Source organism: Drosophila virilis, chromosome 5 (genome assembly GCF_030788295.1).
Source record: "Drosophila virilis strain 15010-1051.87 chromosome 5, Dvir_AGI_RSII-ME, whole genome shotgun sequence".
Lineage (NCBI taxonomy): Eukaryota > Metazoa > Arthropoda > Insecta > Diptera > Drosophilidae > Drosophila > Drosophila virilis.
This window is the reverse complement of record NC_091547.1, coordinates 22770549-22777615: the sequence shown is the minus strand read 5'-3', so window position 1 is coordinate 22777615 and position 7067 is coordinate 22770549. Positions and strand designations below refer to the sequence as shown.

At 36.4% G+C, this 7067-nt stretch overlaps 1 long non-coding RNA gene across 1 annotated transcript; it reads right to left on the bottom strand.

Moving 5' to 3' along the window:
- Positions 1-1374: 1374 nt before the first annotated feature.
- On the bottom strand, positions 1375-2928 carry LOC116651265 (uncharacterized). The gene is made up of 3 exons (XR_011416908.1): positions 2820-2928; positions 1615-2765; positions 1375-1548 (listed from the first exon to the last, which is right to left on the bottom strand). It is a non-coding gene; the product is annotated as an uncharacterized lncRNA (long non-coding RNA).
- Positions 2929-7067: the final 4139 nt, after the last annotated feature.

The window sequence follows — 7067 nt, the reverse complement described above, 5'->3', positions numbered from 1 at the left end:
TCAGTTAGTTATTGGCCAACTGGCAGCGAGCATAATTTTTTGGCAGCTGGCTTAGCCCGGCAAAAACATTGGTCAAACACTCGCCTTGAGCTACGTCAATTCGCGTTGCTAAATTCTGTTTGCCAGGCAGGCAATTTGCAGCTGTGGAGCTGACAATAAAACTGAGCTAAATTGTAGTTACAAATTAAGCAACACTTTCATACCTGAATTTCCAAATCGCTTGTATGTGCTCATTTATTTATTTGTTTTTTCTTTTATTTGTAGTCGGATTTTTTTGCTTTTTATGCGCAACTAATGAACTTTTATTTGATGGCCCAGCCCTATGTAGGCCTGAGATTTACGCGATTTTGATAGCAGTCGCAGCTAAGATTTTGGCTAGGTCCCCTCAAAGCCAACACAAAACAGCTCATGCTGCGCTTTTGCTCAATGCTTAACCTGGTTTTACTTTTAATTAAACAAATCAACAGACAGCAATAACAACAACAGCAACAGCCACAACAACAACAGCAATAACCGCAACAAAAACATTTGTCGAACGCACAAATCGCGTTTAATTTGAGTCCATAAAAAAAATCAACTCTTTTACTCGCTGGGGCGTCAAAGGAAAGTTAAAAAAGTGTTTGTCGACCTCCCAGTTGCCATGCCTCCATCTATTTTGCTTTTATCTATGACTCTATGCCCATTTTATATCCAACTGATAATGTTAATGATAGGCTTTAAAATCATTTTACCTTCCAACAATATTGTGGCTTGTTGTCAGCTAGCTGCAATTTTTGTGGTCCCAACGCGTTGCGTCCATCATAAAAATCGAATTTGAGTTTAATTTTAATTTTTATTACAAATTTTACTTTCGTGAATGAATTGCGGTCTGCCGCCAAGCGACACTAGCAAAGCCCATCAAACTACTATCCTAAGCGATAAGATCCAACATGCAACAAGCGAAAGCACTTTGAGGGCTAAGCTTTTCGATTTGATTTACGATATCATATAAAGTTTGTAAAGTATCAAACATGGTCTATATTTAAGTGTGAAAGAATTTAACTGAAAAGGGCTTAATAGACAACTGATACAGAATTTGGGTATTGTTGCTTGCTCTTCTATCTATGCCTGTTCAAATAGATTCTATCATAATTAGGGAAAAATTGAATTGCACATAAGGGTTTTAGCATTATATATATATAGATAATTTCTATACTCAAATTAAGTACCAGGCACTACCGACTAGAGCACTCTTACTTCGAAATATAAAAATATGTATATGCATTGTTTCTCTTGTTGCGTAACTTTAACATTAATAGTTTTTGCAAAACTTATATAAATGTTCATGCAATTAAAAGCATTTAAACAAATGTATTGTATATTTCTTATATTTTCTTCAAAGAAACTTGTTAATTAATAGACTAGATAGATTCAAATGGTCGTATCATCATTTGGACATTTTTTATGGAGTGACTCCGGCCATGCCAATTCTGCCAGTAAATACACCCAGTTGTTTCTAGCTCATTCGTGTCTTCGACGTTACAGTCGAACCTTTTACCGTTTGGGTTGCTAAAACATTTATTGAAAATATTAAGCATTATAAATAGTAATAACATAATTTAATAATTGATTTACCTATCCGCGCAGTAAAAATACCACCAGCTACCTTTTTCTGTCGAAGCACAATTCCCGCTTTTATAATCATCATTATCGCTATCGTAGGTTGAAAAATGACGTCCTTTGTGCAGTTTCATGGAATCGCCGGCATTTCCACTAAATTCGCCAATTGAAATCAACTTGTATTTCTCTTGCTCACTTCCAATTCGAAAATCATCATATCTGGCAAAACGCGTTTCATTTTCTTGATCCACTAGTTGAATGTATAGTTCGTATCTCTGTGCGCTCGTAATTCTGTGTAGCCTTTCAAGCCCAAACCAGAATTCTTCATTGACGTTTCCGAAGCCATTCTTGTAATCCTCCCATGGTCGATAGAAGTTGACTTTTCCGTCAATGCGGCGTTGTATTACGGTCCACCCTGATCCCGCCAGATTCGAATCGCACGACCCGTCAAACGGGTCCAAGCCTTCAACTTTTAATGCTAGAATTCCCGAATAGTTCTTAAAATCAACACAACTTTTCGGGAGATGCTCAAGTTTTTGTTTGTATTCAACTAATTTCTCTTTAAGGCTGTTAAGTTCCACATCTTTATCAGAGACATTCTTTTCGCATAAAGTTAGGTTTGACTGTGTTTGGAAGACCTCTGCCTCTTTAATATTAACACTATCTTTTAAATTTGAGTTTTGCATTGTTAAATTCTGCAACTCCGTTTCACATATTTCAGATTTGTCATTTAGTTTTGCTAATTGTTGTTTATTGTTTATGAGAGTTATTGTATTAGTTTCGACAATTTGTTCCAATTCAGCTATTTTCTTGTTTTTTATTTCGATTTCATTACAATTCTTTTCGCATAAAGTTAGGTTGGACAGTGCTTGGAAGACCTCTGCCTCTTTAATATTGAAACTATCTCTTAAATTTGCGCCTTGGGCTGTTAAATTCTGCAGTTCCATTTCACATATCACAGATTTGTCATGTAGTTTTGTTAAATGTAGTTCGTTGTTTTTGAGAGTTATTGAATTAATTTCGACAATTTGTTCCAATTCATTTATTTTCTTGTTTTTTATTTCGATTTCATTATTGATCTTTGCAAAATACTCAAGCATTGGCTTTATGATTCGATAGGTATATGCACTGCATATTTTATCATTTTGGTCACTTGACTTGCAACACTGAAAAAAATTTGTAAATTATGTTATCAATTCACGTTAGCCTTATTTACTCACTAATTCATGTCCGATCAAAGAGTCTGTTAAAGTTAAAATAGCTATTAAAATCGCAAACACTTCACAATTGAAGAACATATTCCCTCAGTATAAATTTATTTCTCGCGCTTATCGAATGTCACCGACTTGACAAACAGCGCCTTTAAATAGGTTGCTCATGTCTCAATTCCAAGAAATGTAGCGCATGGTTGTGTTATCAATATGTACGATTAATTTATATATATATATATATATATATATATATATATAAATATGTATATTAGCAATGCAATCATAGGTCAAATAGGTGAAAAATGAAGAGCCTTGACCAGATGAAATAGATTTGTTATTGAGAAATTATATTGAAACTGTCACAAGTTACTACACAATTCTGATTAATTCTGCAAATTTGTTTAGTTCTCATTAACTTATAATATTTGAAAGTATATGAATGAATTAGTTTAGCTTAGTAAGAAACAACTGACGTGTTCCAATCAAAGGCAAGCCTAAAGTACGCTTGTTTCCTGCAAAGAAAAACAAACTAATAAAATAACAAGTAAGAGGTTCTAGTAGGGAGATCCCGACTAGGCGATATACTGAACCCTCTTCTTCCAACATCAAATGCATATATTTTAGACGCAATATGTCAACTTTGGTGACTGTAGCTTTTATCATTTACCAAAATTGCCCAAAAAACAGGATATCGAAATCGATTTATATCGATTGCTTACAAACGAAGTAAGTTATCGATTATCGGAAACAATCTCGATCTGCGCAGGCACTAGGAGCACCTACATTTCAAGTCTCTAGTCTCGGACATGCTTCCTTCTGCCTGTTACATACATTTGCATTTTGCACAAATACAATATACACTTATACCCATTTTTATTGGGTTCAGGGTATAAGAACGTTCATAAATTTAGTTAAATTTTTAATGGCACGAATTAAAAATATTTTTTCTTAAAGATTTTTAAGAATGTGGAACAAGTCCTTAATGATTGTTAACATAGATCCTTGGAAAGGAATTTTAGCTCGAAACGTCATCTACCACATCTTTGACCCACATTTCCAACAAGGAGGAATAAATTTTAAAAAATTGTGAACAAAGATCTTTGAAAAAGAGGTTGAGGCCTATTGAATGGTAAACCAAAAAGTTTCATAACAACGTTTTTCGCGATTTTTAATATGTAGAGAAACAAATATTTTCTCTCTTATTTTTAATACATATCCACGTCTCTCGAATATATTATATTTAACAGCTGAAAGTGAACCTTAAAGTTAACCTTAATAATTTGAAATCTTAAAATATACTTCCTAATCATTTTTGTCGTTAAAATATTTTTGCAAAAAATTGTAATATCATGTAATCTTACAAAATTACCTTGAAATGCAGCAATTATTTTTATATTTTTATAGTTTTTTATTTGTTATTAAATTTCTTATATATGTATATATATTCGAATCTGTAAGAAGTTTCGTGCCAGTCATGAAGCTGCAACAAAAAGTACGCAAACCAAGACGCAGAGTGAAACTGTCTTGGGGGATTTGAGGCGAGCCAAGCCCCTGTATATGGCCCATAGACAGCCGGTTAATGGTTTGTAATCTAAGGCTAAGCGTTTACCAAAATCAATTTCAACTGTCAGTCGTCATATTGTGCCCAATTGTCGGTGACACTTTAGTGGACAGAATTTAACGTTGTTGTTGGCAACAAAGCGCAGATACAGATACGAAAGTCGTTGATAACCCCAGACAGTTGACATTTCAGCATTATTGAGGTGCATACCAGACTGTGGCATTTAAGGTGTGTGTGAATGGGGCGGCTCTTTAATGACTGATTAGTGGAGCATTTTTGTTAGGGTCTGACCTCACACGCACACACATAGCTGCTGAACAACTATTTGTAGTCGAGAAGTTTCATTTATCAAGCGCGCTTAAACAATTCATCAATTATGTGCAAAATATTTGAGTATGTACACCTACGCAGCAATTGTACTTGCAACATGTGCGTCTGATGTAGCATGGAAATGTTGTTGTTGTTATTGGCGCCGGCAACTGCGTGGAGTGCTCGTTAGTTGTCGTTCCGTTTGCGCGTTCATTTTTCATAATTTCCACACACTCGGTTAAAATGCAACGGCAAACCAAATATAACAACAACAAAAAATGGAAAACAGACGACTTCCGCTTGCCAACCAGCCCGGCGTTCTGGCTTTGCCAGTGCCAGAAGTCAACTTAATTAATTTTTTGCGCCAGCAGCACTTGCAACTGTTGTGGCAGCACCAGAAGCATTGACTTTAACTGCAGCATCAAGTTTGATTTAAGCCATGCGGCAGGCAACCCAAGCCCAATAAGCCTTGCCATGCTCTGGCTACCTTCTCGAACAGGAAGCGTCTCCCATCGACTCCTACTTTATCTGTTTATTGCCGCTGCAGGAGCCAAGTTGCAGCTAGCTAGCTGCCCAACTGCGGCAGGTGTTGCCTGATATCTCTGATTAAATGATTACGCCAAATCATGGCCAAAAGCGTTCATAGACGCACATTAAATTACGCTGTCGAGTGGGTGAAGCCCGAACGTAACCTGAGCTACAAATGCATTTGGCCAAGAATAGCATTCAAGTGATTTGGCAGGCGGTGGGGCTTATGGGAAGGCGCCTTTCATGCTGCAAATACTTAAAGCTTAGCTCTCTGAATTGGTGTTACTCTCTAACTAACGATGGGCGATTAGTTAAGTGTACCATGAATCAAAACACTAACCTAGAACAGCACAAACTGCGATAATTTGTGAAAATAGTTGAGGAAAATCGAAACATCAAAAACTAAAGTTTTTCTGCGCTAGCTTTCTTAAGAGATTATATATAATGCTATGATTACTTATAGCGCACATCAAACATACCAACAATTGTTTCAAATAAATAAACAAGCAATGCTTCAGAGAACTACTAAAATATTCTCTAGGAATGTGTATCGCATAGAAGACATCTCCGTCCTCATAAAGTATATATATATATTATAGTTCAGCATCACCGAGTTGAAATAGCCAAGTCCGTCTGTCTGTTCAATTCTTTGTGAACTTGTCTGGAAATTCTCTTGCAACTGTGCATAGGTCCATCTTTCTGTTGCAGGCAGTACATGATTTGGAACCGGCCGACTCAGACTACTATAGCTGCCATAGAAACGAATAGTCAAAAATAATGTAAAATATGATATCTTACCCAAACTCGGCATTTGTAAGTTTAATTGTACCCCTTTCATGGTGTCAATGCCTGCACTATTCTCACATATCTGCAAAACGAAGGTGTCTTCAAGGGTATAAATATTCGACGTGCCGAATACATTATTACTTTCCCTTTTACAATTAATTTATTAAGTATTAAATTTAGTTCTAATTTTTTAGTACGTGAAACGTTGTTTCTGTTGTTTTTTTTTTGCATTCCATATATTTCTATAGTTCAAAAAAAAACTATACTATATATATGTATATACTATATATATGTATATATACTGTTTTGCATGTTCACTACGTGCTAAGAGTTGGTGGCATTTGCGTGACTCAGCGGGAACTGGTCGCAGGGATTATTGGACTGTCTGATATGTGACCGCTGATTCGCCCACACAGTGAGGCATCTTCAGAGAGTAGGTGCCGGCACCGTAAAGACAATTCTCTAGCTGTAAAAAGTCGCACATTTTTGTAACGAATCGGCAATTAGTAATGCCAGTCGGCATTGATGAATGAGAGTCTAAGCACTCGATCGATGATGTCGACCTACCGCAAAAATCATTGCCAAATAGACAAAGGCAACAGACAAGCCGGAAGATGTAAGGAACGGCGTGTGAACCGTGTAACAAGTGTAGCAAATGCGAGGCGAGCAAAAAAAAAAAAAATGTGACACAAATTAGTAACGCCCTGCCCGCGCCATGGTAGAGGGTATGAGTTGCTCTCTATGGGTTGCTATCTGTGCCCTCAGACATGACGGCGTCCTGTTGTGTGTGGGTGTCTTGTCCATGTGAGAGTGTATTTGTGAGAGTTTATAAATGCAGCGATCTGCATGTGTGTGTTTTTATTCCCTCGAGCTGGGTGAAACAGAGTTTAGTATACATTTGCAGCTCTAAGTCACAGGCAGCAGAGGGAATCTCTCCCTTCGAACTTTGGCTGTTACATTTTCATCTAGCACAAGAATATTGTGGTTTCTAAATGCAATATTTTGTATTATTGTTTATCGTTTTTATATATTTTGAAATTATGTAGAGTGAAATATGAAAGCCTAGAAAATCT